The 16319-nt window shown below is 44.7% G+C and overlaps 1 protein-coding gene and 1 pseudogene across 10 annotated transcripts in view; one reads left to right on the plus strand and one right to left on the minus strand.

Moving 5' to 3' along the window:
• Window positions 1–16319, plus strand: part of STAU2 (staufen double-stranded RNA binding protein 2) — a 345263-nt gene that overhangs the window by 218018 nt on the left and 110926 nt on the right. The window lies entirely within an intron of this gene.
• LOC142448763 (nucleolin pseudogene) lies at window positions 3903–5915 on the minus strand (annotated as a pseudogene).

Raw genomic sequence — 16319 nt, forward strand, 5'->3', positions numbered from 1 at the left:
AGATTAAAGTCATTTGTACTGGTTCACCAAGCGTAGGAATGGGGCATGTTTGGAATAGCCTAAGATTTAGTGGTAAACAGCTTGTCTTCAGTTGCTTGCTGTCTTTATTCTGGGTGAGAGTTCCGTACAGTAACAACAAGGAAATTGCTGCCTGCTGCTGCGCAGTAGACTGTGGGCCACGCACCCTGAGGCGCTGTAATCCAGTGCATGTTTCCCGGACACTGAGTGTGTCCTGTATCCTGTAGAACATACAGACAGGCCTCTGTTCTTAATCATCTAAAAGCAGCCTTCACAAACCATGGGTCTTTTTCATACCCGGCTCATTTTTGTCCGCCAGGGTTGACCATAAAATAATATCTGACAAGCAGTTAACCAGTCCCTGGTTAAGATCAGTCAAATCTGTAGTAGAACTCTGGCCCTACAGAAAACTGTAGGATTCAACTTTTTTAGAGGTGGAAGGTAGAGAATTTTTCAAATGGGTGTGAAAACCTTCATGTCCCTGGCTTTCTATAAAAATTTCCCTAAGACTTAAAAAAGGTTTCATTTGTTTGTTTTAGTCCTTTAGTTTACAGGAATATTCCAGTGTTTGGAGTATTGCCTTTTTTGGGGTGGGGGTGGGGTGCTGGGATCTGTACATAGACAAGATCAGTGTCCACAAGTAGGAGTTTAGTATAGAGGGTCTGGGTTTATAGAATTATGAGTTAATGTAGCAAATTGATTTCAAAATAAAAATCGTTATGGATTTGTAGAGTTCATTATTCAGCTGACATATGTCTGAATTTCTGATGCACTTTGAGAAGAATAGTATTTGTAAATCCCTGATCAGAAATAAGATGTCGATTTGTACTCGTTGATGGTGTTAGAAATCCGGAAGAAGAACTAGGACACGAGGAAAAGCGAGACGTGGCTGCTCTTCGCCGAGGGTACCGCAGTGCCGACTTAAAAGGATATGGTTTAAGATATAATAACCAATCTCTTAAAGTTAACACAGGAAATGGCTCTTGTAATCTTGAAATTTTTTCTTTCTGCATTGCCATTTCATCCAAATCAAGGTCCTATGACATTGGTATATTGGGATTTTTAAGGCCACATTCGACAAAACACACAGCTTTGTTCCAGCAGAAAGATGACGCCTCGTCAGTTCTGAAGATTTGCTCATGAAGAGCACAGGGGACTTGATTACCCTGCTAGGATTCTTGGCTCCTGCCAAAGCTTGGAGTCATAGGAAGCAGTGTTTAGATTTAGAAGGATGCATTTTGAAATGATGTTGTTTGGGGGGTTTTTTAGTTCACAGTTTTATGAACACTAATGCTTTTATTTCCTAGAAGAAAATGTGTATCTGAAAGACACCGCAGACTTGTTTTTTATCAAACAGTCCTGTGCTTAAAGCCTGAGTCCTTCTTAGGGCGTCTGTCAGTGTATTATTTTTGTTTGAAGTGATGGTTTCATGTATACGTTTATCTGGTTAACTGAGCAGCGTCGGCACTGTGGGATTAATGAGGTGGCTTTATATTCCTTCATACCTTCCCCCCAGGCTCTGTCGAATCGCTTGTTCATACTCTACTGCTATCTGTTTGGCAAATTCCATAACTTTTTGAAAATATTCAGTATCTAAAAGTCTAGTCCGGGGTAAAACTCCATGCTCGGGTCCCTGCAGTTCACTCACTTGGCTGCCTGTAGAGCTTGACTTGGCTCTGAGACACCTTTTACACAGTGCATCTCCATCAGGTGTCCTACCTCCTCCCGTGTGCAAAGGTTTGGAGAGGGACTGGCGCTTCCTATTGGGAGGTGCAGGCACCACTTGCCTTAACCTGGTTTTATCCACTGCTGATATCCATGTAGATGAAACTCGTGGTTTTCCTGGGGCAGCATTCAGTTTGTCTCCCACCCCACCTGTTCCCGAGGGCCCGCCATGCTTCCTCTGGGCTTTAGTGATGGTGTACCGCCTCTGACCCCTCTGGTGTGGGGTGGCCCCCGTGGCTTCTGCTGTTATTCCTTCATTCCCTTGAGGACCATGGAGATCTGGAATCAGTGTTTCCTCTAATCTACCCCCTCCCCCCAGGTATAATATTTGCTTAAGACTTTAGCATGCTCTCCAAAATTTCCAGACCCACGCTCTAGCTATGTACTCATGAGCTTCCAGACTGCCAAGGACATACACAAACAGTCAAGATTCCCTCTCAGCGAGTCTCCGGCAGGGAATGAAAGGCAGCTCAACTTACTGCCTAGGTCCTACACTCTCTGTGCCCTGCTCTGTTGGAACGCCTCCTCCTCTCGGGGATTGCTGCCATCGCCCTGAGGCTGGCAATCCAGGTTTCCTCCAGCACCACCTCTCCCAGAGTTCTTTTGTGCATTCTTCATGTTTGAACCAGTTCTGCTGGCTCTCTGGGAAAACAATAAGGTCTAGCCCTCCGTCTCTTTGAGCGCTCCATTTGTTGTTGGCCATGGGCTCTAGTAAATTCTGTTGTCCCCGGCGATAGGAAAAATTCCACTGGAATTAGTTTTTCATTTTAAAAAATCTTCCTGTGAATTGGGTGAAACGTGTACACAGTGAGTTCTTTTTCTGCTCCACAGTTCCGGTTTTGTTTCATGGTACTGATTGCAGTCCCCGCTTCTTCCCTGCCTTCCCACTTCTGTTTCCCTCCTTTCCTAACCCTTGCTGAACTTTGTCCTTGAGCAAATGTTGCCCAATCCCAAGTGGTTGATTATTCTAAGGAATGCATCCCTCCCTCGTGTTATTGCTCACCTGTAGGCCTACCTATTGTTTGGCTGAAAACCGAGCCATGTGAGTTCAGTTCCAGGACGGCCAGGGGTCAAAGAGCCATTGTCTTGGGGGTTCAACTACTCTCTACCAGCCCAGTATGATCATTTTTTATTATTTTGAGTTTTGTTCCATATTTTTCTCCCATTTTTGTCCGGGGGTCTCTCTCTTGTGAGCCCTTTCAGAGCAGTTTGCTGTGAAAGCCAAGCATCATCCAGTCTGGTTTCAGGGTCATGGAAGCTGAGGCTCTTGTGTTCCATTATCCTTTTGAATTAATTGCTTCCATGTGCCTGATTTTCTTTTCTCTTTCCCCTCTGGATTGGAAGAGGCCAGTACTAGTAGTTGTCCCTTCCACGGGGAAAGTAGTGAAAAGCAAGGACGTTCCTTGGAGGACTGAGGTGCGCCTGCCCGAAGCCAGAGCGTTGTTAATTTCCTCATGGGCATGTGGAAACTGGACATTGAATAAGGAAGACGAAGAAGAGGAACCAATGCATTTAAATTGTGGTGCTGGCGAAGGACATTGAAAATACGATGGACTGCCAAAGGACAAACCTTGGAAGACAGTCATGGAAGAAGGACGGCCAGCGTGCTCCTTAGAGGCAAGGATGGCTAGGTTTCATCTTAGATGCTTTGCACCTGTTGTCTGGAGAGACCCTGGAGAACCAACGTCATGCTTGGTGAAGTAGGTGGGGTGGGGTGGGGGGGTCGTGAGCAGCAGGAAGGCCCTCAATGAGCTGGATTGGCACGGGGCTGCATCAACGGCCCGGGCACAGGGAGCATTGTGAGGGTGTCACGGGGTCAGGCCGCACTTTGCTCTTCTGTGCACGGCCCCTAGGGCTCAGAACCGACTCAGTGACACTTAGCAGCAATGAGGCAACAACAGATGATGTTCACACGTGTTTGGGTTTCTTTATTATTATTTTTAACCAGAGTTTATGACTTTTTAATCTGTCCCAAAGTCACTGAAGCAAAATCCCCCCCAACACAAAAAACAAACAAAAACCTATCTATGGGAAAAACACGGATTTATACATCGGCTGAAACGTCGTCTCCACAGGGCGCTCTCTACTCGGAATGTCTACCAAAGGCTCTGTCTCGATCCGGTCACAGTAAACAGAAGCAGGAAAGACGGACGGAAGAGTTACTCAAACTTCATCTTCTTTCCTTGTGGCTTATGGTCTCCTCCTCCTCCTCCTCTGCCTCCCCGGAAGTCACCTTGCCCTCCAAAGCCACCCCGGCCTCTGCCACCGAATCCACCGCAGCCTCCTCGGCCTCCAAACCCTCCTCTGCCGCCACCTTGTCCCCCAAAGCCACTTTCACCCTTGGCCTTGGCCCAGTCCAAGGTCACTTTGTTGCCATCGATCTCGCCATCCTCCATGGCCTTCTTGGCTGCGTTAGCATCCTCCTCACTGTTGAAGTCCACGAAGTTGAACCCTGTGGCGGAGCCCGTTTCCCGGTCAGTGACGATCCTGGCCCGGACAGAGCCATCAGACGATTCCTGCAAGGTCTCCTCGGTGGTTTCTTCAGACAGCCTTAGAAGGCTGGCTCCGGCCATTCGGGGATGCCCTGGCTCCTTGCAACTCAAACCGGATTGCTCTGCCCTCGAGTTCTCTTTTGTTACAAGAACTTAAAGCCTCTTTAGCATCTTCAAATGAAGCAAACTCCATGAACGCATACCCTTTCGATTTGCTGTTCCGGTTCTGAGGCACCTTGATAGCAGCTGCCTTCTCAAACACCTGCAGCCTCTCTTTTGTTGCGTTGTAGGACGGGTTGCTTAAAACAAGGGCTTTTGATTCACCTCAGTGGCCCTGGTTTTGGCCCTTCTCCCCAGTGTAGTACAGCGAGATGGACCGCCCATCGATCTGTGTCCCCTGCTTCTCCTCAAGGGTGTTCTCAGCATCAGCTTCTGTCTTAAACTCGAGCTAGGCAGTCCCTTTACTCTTCCTGTCTGTGCTGACTAATCTGATCTCCACGGCATCTTCAAAGACTTCCTTTAATTCATCCTGAGTGACGTGGTAAGGCAAATTTTGGGCAACAGTGTCCTAGCATCTCGATCTTTCTTATGGGCCTTTCCCTTTGGTCTCTCTAGTTTAATCTCATTGCCCAAAACTTTTAAGCCAGGAGTTCCAAAGCTTTTTCCAGGTCATCAGCAGATGCAAAATCCACATAGCCAAACTTCCTAGTTGTACCAATTCTAACATCCATCACAGTAAGATCGTTCTTAGCAAAAAGGCCACTGAGACCAGTTTTTAATTCAGGAGCAGATTTATCGCAGTTCAGATTTCCAATGAAGAGGTTGAAGGCTGTAGTTTGGCTCTACGGCTTCCACCTTCTGTTTCTCGGCTTCGGGGGCAGATTTCTGCTTGGCCATCACCTTCTTCCGTTCTCAGACACTTCTTTGACAGGTTCTTCCTCTCCTTCCTCTTCCTCGTCGTCTTCCTCCTCGTCCTCATCCTCTTCATCCTCCTCATCGTCGTCCTCCTCCTCGGCCACACTCTTGGCTTTTACAGGGACTGCCTTGGCTGGCGCCTTCTTGCCTTTGGCTGGTGCGACCTCCATAGCCTCTTACTCTGAGTCATCAACCTCGTCATCATCTTTTTCGTCATTGTCATCATCTTCCTCCTCCTCATCCTCGGAGGCAGGGGCGATAGCTGACTTCATCACGGCCAACTCACTCTTCTTCATCGTCGTCATCTTCACTGTCATCCTCCTCTTCCTCCTCGCTCTCTCCCTTCTTGGCATTCTTGCCGTTCTTCACCCCCTTTGCTGGCGGGACAGCTCCCTTCTTCCCAGAGGCAGCCACCATGGCTCTGCCCGGGGTGGCGCCCTTCTTGCCAGGAGTCACGACTGCTTTGGCTGCTGCTGCTGTGTCCTTGGCTGGTGTGGCGGCCGCCTTCTTCCCAGGAGTGAGCGCTGCTTTCTTGGCTGGGGTAGCAACTAGCACCTTTTTTGTTGGGGAAGCCATCATCTTTGACGGCACTGTGGAGTTCTTGCCTTCTTTCTGAGGAATGATAGCCTCCTCTTCCCCACTGCTTTCTTCCTCATCCTCGTCTGACATGTCCTCACCCTCACTGTCATCTCCTCCCTCCTTGGGAGGAGGTGCCATCTTCTTGGGATCACCTTGATCTTTATGGGCCTGGGCGAGCTTCACCATGATGGCGGCTTGGGGCGATGGCAATGCGAGTGACACAGATGAGCCTATAGGAACTCAAGCGACATCGATGGCGGCCGCAGTGCTGAAGAGCCTGGGTTTCTTTTTTAAAACAAACATTTTTTTGGCAAATAATTCACATCTACAGTTCAGTGGTTTGAATGCATCGAGAAGAGTTCCATAGTGCTCACAAGCTTTTGAGACCCCAGTCGCTGCTCACCAAAGTAGGAGGTAGAATCTTGTCTTTGTGGACTGTCCTTGGTGTCTCCCTAGACTGAACCACAGACCAGCAGCTCACTTTCTCTATGCGTTCGGTTGTGCCAAGACCTTTTCATAGCTTGCCTGTTATGTGCATGAATGTGTTTGCAGCATAGGTACATAGATAGAGAAACACGTCGATAGGAATAACATCTGTCAAATGTAGATAGAGAGCGTCATGCGTGCAGCCCTACTCCCCTCCCACACCTATTCATCTGTGCATCTATACATCATTTTGTAGCTTTGTATTTTTGCATATATAATAGTATGTACTTTTCTTGCCTCTGACTTTTCTATTACTTCCAGGGTCTTATTTTGCCTTCACCACGTCTCCCTGCCTTTCCACGTGTATATATTGCTTTCTTCTTCTCCCCAGTTAAAATGTGCCCTCCCTCTAGTTAAGTACGCACTCACCCTTTCCCTTCTAACTGGTAATCATCAAAGAATGTGCCTTTGGGGGAAACCTTTCCTTGACTTTATAATAGCTGTCTTACGCAACATTTGTCCTTTTGTGATAGACTTATGTCCCTCAGCAGAGTGTCCTTGAGAGTCATGCACGCCATGACTTGCTTTGCAGGTTCATTCTTCTTCTTTAAGAGAGACTAGTACTCCCTAGGGCGTGTGCTGTTTGTTTATCCACTCTTCCATCGTGGGCCATTCAGGTCGTTTTCATTCTTTGGCTGTTGTGAGCCGTGCTGACATGAACATTTATTTCTGTCACAGCTCTTATTTCTCTTGGGCATACACCTGGTCATAAGATTTCTGGGTCCTATGATATTTCTATTTTTTTTTAACATTTAAGGAAACACCACACTGTTTGCCCACAGTAGGTAGCTTTGCCATTTTCTAATCTCCCCTGCAGTGTTTGCGGTTCCAGTCTCTGCACTCTCACCAGCATTTGTTGTCTTCTGATTTTCTTTAAAAAGCATTAATTATGGAGTGAGATAATATCTCATTGATTTGGTAATGATCATGGGTGTTTCTTCATGTGTTTGTTAGCCTTCACGAATGTCTTTGATGAAGTGTGTGTTCATGTCCTTTGTTAATATTTTAATCGGATTGTTGTCTCCTTGTTGAGAGGTTGAAATGTGTGTAAAATACAGAGATCAATCCTTTGTCTAATTCCTAAATTTAGGAATTTAGGACTTTAAATTCCACAAAGTTTCAAAGGACCTCATATTTATCTTTTATATACAAGTCACACAGGGTTACCTTGTTTTATTGAGCCTTCCTTCATTACAGTTCTCAGATACTGCATTTTTTACAAATTGAACGTGTGTGGCAAACCCTGCAGAGCAAGTCCATGAGTGCCATTTTCCCAGCACTGTGTGCTCACTTTGTGTCACTGTGTCAGATTGTGGTGACGCTCACAGTATCTCATACTTTTCCATGTGGCTCTTAGACACGTAGTAGATTGTGACCCTTCTCACTGCCATCAAGTGGATGCTGGTTCACAGCCACCCTCTAGGGCAGGGTAGAACTGTGCCCATGGGTTTCCAAGACTGTAGCTCTTTTTTATTTAAGTCATTTTATTGGGGGTTCGTACAGCTATTATCACAATCCATACATCCAACCATTGTGTCAAGCACATTTGTACATATGTTGCCATCATCATTTTCAAAACATTTTCTTTCTACTTAAGCTCTTGGTATTAGCTCGTTTCCCCCCTCCCCCACCTTCCCTTCCTCATGAACCCTTGATAATGTATAAATATTTTTTTTCATGTTTTACACTGACTGCTGCCTCCCTTCACCCACTTTTCTATTGTCTGTCCTCCTGGGAAGGGTTATATGTGATCAGTTCCCTCTTTCTGCCCCCCACCTTCCCCTGACCTTCCTGCTATATCTGCTCCCACTATTGGTCCTGAGGGGTTTATCTGTCCTGGATTCCCTGTGCTACGGGCTCTTATCTGTACCAGTGTACATGCTCTGGTCTGGTGGATTCGTAAGGTAGTGGGGTCATGATAGTGGGGGCAAGGGGAAGGAAGCATTAAAGAACTAGAGGACAGCTTGTTTCGTCGGTGAGAGGCTGTAACTCTTGGTGGGAGTAGAGAGCCCTTTTCCCAAGGAGTGCCTAGTGGTTTCAAAGTGCTGACCTTGGGGTTACCAGCCCAACCTCTTAGAAATACAGCTTTGATATGCACTGAAGAAAATTGTTTCACTCACTGTACTGTGACATTCTCTTTGTTGCAGCATTCTGTAGCGGAACCCACAATATCTCTAAGATATGCTTATATTTGTCTGTCAATATTACTGTCAGTAAGACACATGGTATTTTTTGGCGGAATTTGTGGATTCACAGTAGATACAATTAAAACCCAACCTCTCACTGCCAACTAGTCAATGCAACTCATGCAGCTCCTATAGGACATGGTAGAACTGCCCCGTTGAAGTTCCGGGCTGGAACTCTTATGGGAATAGAAAGCCCTGTCTTTATTCCTGGGAGTTTACTAGTGGTTTTGAGCTACTGACCTTGAGAATAGCAGGCCAGCCGTAACCACTTCGCCACCAGGGTTCCTGGGTACAGATAAAAGAAAAGGTAAATATTTCAGTAATACTATCCCACCGCTTCTTCATGGAAGTGAAGTCTGAAGTTTATCTTTTCAACTGAAATTGTCTTGTGGCACTCTTGTCCTTTCTTATCTTTATTTGTCTAGGACAGAGTATAGACTCTTCGTAAATTGGCCATGGGATAAGCTTGCTCAATGTCACTTTGTCTATTTAGGAGAGTGCCTTGTCTTTTGTAGAGACTTTCAATTGATGTCTGAAAGGTGGTTTTATTTTACTACATTAAAAAAGAGCACTTTTACAATAGCACTATATCAGACATCATACTTTTAACGATACCATAAAAGATTGTGAACCCTAGCTATTATAGTGTCACCATTTATTGGCTTTTGCATAAACCTGTTGTAAGTTTCATTTTGTCCTCCCTCATATCCTGCTGAAGCGTAGTAAATAACAGTTCCACATTCCTGAATGGATGGACACTGAGGGAGCCTTTAATTTGCTGAGGAAATAGAGCATAGTAAAATGGAATCGTTACCGAATCTTTTTACCCAAAGTTAACTTGGGAAAAAAAATCTTGTTATAATGAAATATTCACAGTTATTTGGAAACAGGGCTCTGTATCTTGACCTCATTTGAGCTCTAAGCTTCTTTGATGGAGTCTTAGAAAGAAGCCTGGCGGTCTAGTGGTCACGTGCGAGGCTGCTAACCTCGAAGTCACCAGTTTGAAACTCAGCTCCTCCTTGGGAGGAAGACGGGGCTTTCTAGTCTTGGAAACTCACAGGAGCGGTTCTTCCCTGTCCTATTGGGTTGCTATGAGTTGGCATCGACTCGATGGCAGTGAGGTTTCAGTTTAGGGAAACTGATGACTATTCTGAACCCCAAAGGTGGGCCGAAGTTGAAGTATTAAACTGTCAGCCTAGGGATTCACATATACCGTTCCCCTTTTCAGTGCAAACCATATTATCGATGACAAAACACATCCGAGCCACATTCTGTACTGATACTCTGTGGACATACTCTGCCATTATGTATCGACTGTTGTTCAGCAATGGGGATGAAACCTCCGGCAAGCAACTAACAGCCTGTTTTGATTTTTTCCTCACAAATTCAGGATTTTCACCCAATTCCTAGTTGTTTGTACCAAATGTATATACATTTAACACATTAAGCAAAGATTAGCTAGTAAAAACATTTCCCCTCTAGTTTGTGTGAATTGAATTAAAAAATAAGTGTTTTTTAATTCAGTTACCCCCAAAGTGAAACTATTCTCGCTTTACTAGCTTAGCATTCGAAGTAAAACTGCTTTAAGGACCTTCTTTGGGGAAACGGATAAAGACGAGGATGGAAATCTTCCACGTGCCCTTCAGTCCTCCAAATCCCCTCTCTCTTCTACGAAGTGTCCATGTGGTTTTAATAATGGCGGGCTGAATTTAGCAAAAAGGAAAACTATCTTGCAGTAAGGTTATTAGGTCTCCACATTACAAATCAGTTTAATTCAGTTTGATTATAATGTCAAGATTTCAGCTGTACTGAGATCCAGTGATAATAGATTTCACAGAGGGTTTTATAGGGCCTATAATATAATGCAGAAAGAGAGAAATGTCACTCCCAATTAAGTGGCAGTCACACACACAGAGTCGGAGATGAGAAAAAATTCAAGTTGACAAAGCGCTGTCAGCATCAAATGATTACCCTTGGGTCTTTTATGCGACCCGCAGTATGAAAAGCTGGCCCACAAAGACTGGTAGAGCATTTAAGAATGAGTGTGCCTCCTGGCTACTCGAATGTCAAGTGCTCCATATAGCATTTCTTAGACTCCCTTAAAACCATGAGCATATTTGGAATGCAATAGGTTTTCTCAGATATTAGAAGCTCCAGTATAGTTTTAAATATTTGACATGTGTTTTGCATAAATTAATTTACTGTTTCTTGAACCCTAGACCCGTTAAGAAAGGGCCAGTTGTGCCTGGCTCCCTCTGAAGAGCGATGCTCAGAAGGTGCATGTGTTCTGGTAGAGGTCCACTACTGAACCTCTGGTAGACGAAGTGGCAAACAGTGTGTGGCCTGTGTGACATGAGCCCCCGTGCAGACGACTTTCCATGCTATTGGAAACTCCATGGAAGCCAGCCGGGACCAGGGATGATCCCTCATTGCCATTTTTGCCCCATTGTGGCTCAGCTAAGAGATCCAGCCCGAGCAAAGGGGAACCAGGCGCTCCCACGCAGCTTTGCTTCTCACGCTGCATTACCCACCATGGCTGCAGACTTCTTGCAGAACCCAAATTCTGTGTTGGAACATTGTGTTAGTGTGGGAGATGTAGAGAGCTAATTTGCAGTTCATTGTTAATTTTAGTATAGAATCTTCTTAGAAGGAAGAAAGAATTGTCCTATGAGTTATGTTTTATTTTTAATAATTAAATATGGGAGGGAGGTTCGGCAAAGCAATGTAGACACACTGGAGTCTTGCTGTGACATACTCAGGATTCTCAAGTGGGTCTGCTGAAGAGCCTTGAGCGTCACAGAATTATATAAAATAGTAATGAACTTTTGAAAACCGCTGATTTAGCCCCTTATAACTTGGAAAATCATTAAAAAGAAGGGCTAGTGTTGTTGCTTTTACTTTTATTTATTTTTTAATCATTTTATTAGGGGCTCGTACAATTCTTATCACAGTCCATACATACATCAGTTGTGTAAAGCACATTTGTACATTCATTGCTCTCGTTATTCTCAAAACATTTGCTCTCCACCTAAGCCCCTGGCATCAGTTCCTCATTTCCCCCTCCCTCATGAGCCCTTGATAATTTATAAATTATTATTTTGTCATATCTTGCACTGTCCAATGTCTCCCTTCACCCCCTTTTCTGTTGTCCGCCCCCCAGGGAGAAGGTTATATGGAGATCCTTGTAATCGGTTCCCCCTTTCCACTCCACCCTCCCAGGCTTTTACTTTTAAAGCTTTCTTTCTAAAATAAAACTGAGAATCTGAAAAAGGATTGTTTCTTAATAAAGAAAGCCCTTTGATTGTTTAGATGGGAGCTTGAGAATACATCCTGTTTATCAGATAATGCATATTTTCAGTCCCATCATCAGATGAGAATAGACTAGAGGTAAAAGTCATAGAATTTCTAACTTGGATTCTGAGGAAATAACACAATGTACTGTATGACTGGCCTGCTATGCTGCCTCGATTAACCATTCACATACAGAGCCATCATCACCCACTTTCACATCCATTTCCTAATACATGTGAGGAATCTTGATTGTCTTGCCTGGTGCATAACCTTTCCCCTCTGTCTAAGTAGTGCTTCTTTCGCGAAGAGAACAAAAGAGCACAACAGTATGTTGTTTTTTTCAAGCACATGATTTATCATTGTCCAACCTTCAGCAACCTAAGAAAACATTGCTGAGAGCACAGCTCTCTAGTGGACAATGTCTCAACGGCTGTGGGTTCCCAGTAATTAGATGCTGATTGCAGTGTCGGCAGAGGGCACCTAACTCACTGCTCGCACCCATCTGAGTTTGTGGGATTCACCAGGACGTAAGTCAGCTCTGGCTCCTTGAGTGGATTGTATGTATCTCCAATAGGTAAATGAGAGGGATGCAATCGATTCCTTTCCAAATCCATTGCAATGCTAAGGTTTCAAGATCCGATAGCAGATTGTTTTTTCACGCTGAAAGCAGTGCTTCCTCCTCTGGGTGGAAGGAGCCCAGCTCCCAATGACGTCATAGCATGTGGATCGGGAAAGCATCTCGGAGATCGGTCCAGTGTGTTGATACTTTTCCGATTTTTACATGGAAGCCGGCCCCAGCTGTAGAAGACTGAGCAGAAGGGACCTTCTGATGGGGCAGGGTCCCAAATGACTTACAGAGATTATATTTCCCTGTATAAAACTGTCTGGTTTAGCAATACACTGGGGGCCAAGACTATTCGATAGGGTTCCTGGCCTCATGGAGCATACTCACCCCTTTAAACACTTGCGAACATATAGCCGCCTTGGTGACTGTGTCTGCTGATGGCAGAAAGAAACAGCAAGAACAGCCTCCTGGGCTTCTCCCAGGCCAAGGCCTCGCCTCAGGCAGAGCAGGAACACCAATCAGCGTGTGCAGCACTGAGAAGAGAGCCATCATAGCAGAGGGCCTTTGGATGGAATTCAGATGTGGACCAAACCCAACTTGGCCATGAACCAGTTATGGGACTTGGTCTCTTCCGATCTGTGAGACTTGTATCCTTTGTCTATAAAATGAGGGGGCTGCTTCAGGCTTGTGCCAAGTCTGCATTGTGTCCCAAAGTGCAGTGGGCAGAGTTAGGAAACAGCACCCCACAAGGCATTTGCTGCTGTCCGCTACTCAGCAGAAAATTCTCGTAACAGATGAAATCCACAGTAACCACCACGAGTGGTGCCCAGTTCCTGATACTCCTACACTACAGCGGGCAGAGTGTTTCTGCTTTATCTGCTGCATCATTTGAATACCAATGCAAAATGACTGTCATAGGCAACACATTTGCATGGATTAAAAAAATTAAGGGATAAGAGACTTCCAGGAAATAGATTTCCAATAGTTGCCTGAAGGAATGAATGAATGGAGTCATGACAGGAGCAGACATCATGTACATGTCCTGCAGAGGCCTCTGAGGTACAACGTCAGAGTGAGGATGGGGTTGCTAGTCATCTCCTGGAGCTGGCTATCAGGACCCCCTCAGGAAAGCAAGCCAAGTAAACCTTGACCCCAACACTTTCTGACTTTTCGACATTATGTTCCCATGACCTGCTCTTCACCCTGGGAGTCTGTCCAGCAGCATCACCTGGGCCCCATAAGGTGGAAACATGGAGAGCTGCATGCTGCCGTATAGATTGTAAAGTGGACAATTTTTGAAGCAAGAGAAATTGTTACAGAAAAGCCCATTCTTCGTTCGTTTGAACTACATGGGCCCTAACTACGTTGGTTAGAACAAACCATATGTATTCTGAAGGGGGGAGAATGCAAATTTCAAAAGAGGAATTTATAAATGTGAGGTGTTTCCGACCTTGATCAAATGAAGGTGAGAAATGGAAGGGCTCTCTAGTTTTGACCCTTTATAGTTGCCCTTCGTATTTGTGTATGCATGACTAGCAGCTTGGCGAAGTAGACTGCGGGCATTGCCCACTGCGCTCATTCACGGAAGTCAAGGCTAAAGCCAAAAAACAAGAAGCTCACTGCCAGCCAGTCAATTCCAACTCACAGGGACACTATACGGCAGGGTGAAACTGCCCCAGTAGCCTGCTGAGACTGTAAATCTTTATGGGAGTAGACAGCCTCGCCTTTCTCCCTTGGAGTGGCTGATGTTTTTGAACTGATGAGCTTCTGGTTAGCAACACAACTTGTAACCACCAGTCCATCTTCCTTTGCCCTCAGAGCTTTTATTGGCAGTGGGGGTGGGGAGCCGGACAGGGATTGTGGTGTGTAACTGCTCTATCAAGGGGTCATACTGATGAGCAGATGGGTTGGGGGAGGGTAAACTAAAATTGAATTCCATTCATATGCTGATTGCATCGAAATGCGTAGAACTCTTGATTCTCTACTTACCACCTCTTGATTCTCTACTTACCACGTCTGCCTCTGCACCTACCCGCCTTTTCCTTTTCTCCTAGTCCTGGCGACTCTTTTTTCTTAATGGTAAGCAAACCCACAAGCCCACTGCAGTTGACTCCATTCCAACCCCTAGCTTCTCTCTCTAGAATGGTGTATTGGTTATTGAGGCGGAGCATCACACAGTCAAAGCAGTGCAGTCGGCCACCATCTTTCAGCAGGGCAGTACTACATGGGGCGGTACTCAAACTCCCTAGGGCAAGAGACTTGGTTGCTGTGCTAAATAGACTCTGCCCTTCTGTAAGAGAGTTGTTTCTACAAGGTCTTGGTGTGTAATTTTTCCCATTCCAGCTATCCTTCTGATTCAACACGACTTTAAACTTTCTGGGCTGCTTCGGTGATGCTTCCTTAAGAAATGAACCAGGCAAAACCTGGCCTTGACACAGTTTTTTTTTTAAATCGTTTTATTAGGGGCTCATACAACTCTTATCACAATCCATACATACATCAGTTGTGTAAAGCACATCTGTACATTCATTGCCCTCATCATTCTCAAAACATTTGCTCTCCACTTAAGACACATTCTTGAAGACAGGAACAGATCTCATTAGGAACTCAGGACTGCCTCTCTTTCTTTGTTTTTTCATTCATCTTCATTCAGAATGTCTCATCATTCTCATTAAGATTAATGAGACACAGAAGATATGCATCAGTTAACAAAAATACTAGAACTCTGTTTCTAAATATAGTTTTATTACTGCCTACCATATTTTGTTCTTCTTAGCTCTAGAATTTACTTGCTTCATAAATAAAAGGATGAATTAGTAAATTAACCAACTAGCCAAACACTAAGGAACCATCTTGCATTTGCTGTAATCTAACTTTCAGACACAATGAAAGATTTTTATGTAAACTACAGTGTAGATTTAACACAGTTGAAATCATCAAACCAAAAAGTAAACTCGCTGCCATGGAGTCTCTTCTGACTCATAGTGGCCATTTAGGGCAGAGGGAAACTGCCCCCTGTGGTTTTCTGAGACTAACTCTTCATGGGAGTAGAAAGCCTCAGCTTTCTCCATTGAAGTTGCTAGTGGTTTCAAATTGCCGACCTTGCCATTAGCAGCCCAATGTGTAACCACTGTGCCACCAAGGCTCCTACCTGGAATCACAGAAGCCATGGTTGTAGACAAGGAAAGAAATAGGAGCCCTGTGCATTGTGTTACTGTGTTTATTGTGCACCAGATACTGCGGTGGGCGTTAAATATACCATTTTGCTTCATTTCCCAATAACTGTATGTAACAGTTGTTACTATGCTTTATTGCCATAAAAGGTTTACATCCAAATTAGTAAAATCAAGCTGTGTTGTCCCCAGTGTGTATTTCTTGACAAGGATTTGAATCAGAACTCCCCATGAAAGGTCAGCATACATGATAAACATTTACAAATCTCAAAGATAACTTGTTCTGCTTTTGATTACATTTTGCTCTTAGGTTATTTTCTGCTTGCTTAAGAGTCTCTTTTCTTGAGTAATTATGCCATCATATTATATCCCTATGTTTTAAAACTAAAAGGGAAGGAAATGTTCATGTGAATTATGAATTCATCTTATGAATAAATATCTACTATCCCAACAATTGGATAGTGATTGATTGTAGACTATGTGCAGAACAGTTGGTTGCAAGTGCTTGTATGTCATGCCCTGGACAAGAATACCTGTGAGCCCTTGCCCCTGAGTTATGGTCAGTCAGTCTAGTGAAGTGTATCACCTAGGATGCTTTTGTTTACAAGTAACAGAAAACCTGACTCGTAGTGGCTTAAATAATAAGGAAAGTTATTCTCTCACTTAAGAGGAAGTTCAGAGAAAGGGTGACCTCCCTGGTCAGTTGATTCAGTAGCTCCATGATGTCAACAAGGACTCAGGCTATTCCAATTTCTTAGCTCTGCCACCCGGTCCTTCATCACCCAGCTCATGGAAAATGGCCTCAGCAGTTCTCTGTGCTTCATGTAGTACAGTCACATCCAAAAGGCAAGGAGAGATCTGGTCTCCTTGCGTCTTCGTTTGGGGAAGA

Source organism: Tenrec ecaudatus, chromosome 5 (genome assembly GCF_050624435.1).
Source record: "Tenrec ecaudatus isolate mTenEca1 chromosome 5, mTenEca1.hap1, whole genome shotgun sequence".
NCBI classification, from domain to species: Eukaryota; Metazoa; Chordata; class Mammalia; order Afrosoricida; family Tenrecidae; genus Tenrec; species Tenrec ecaudatus.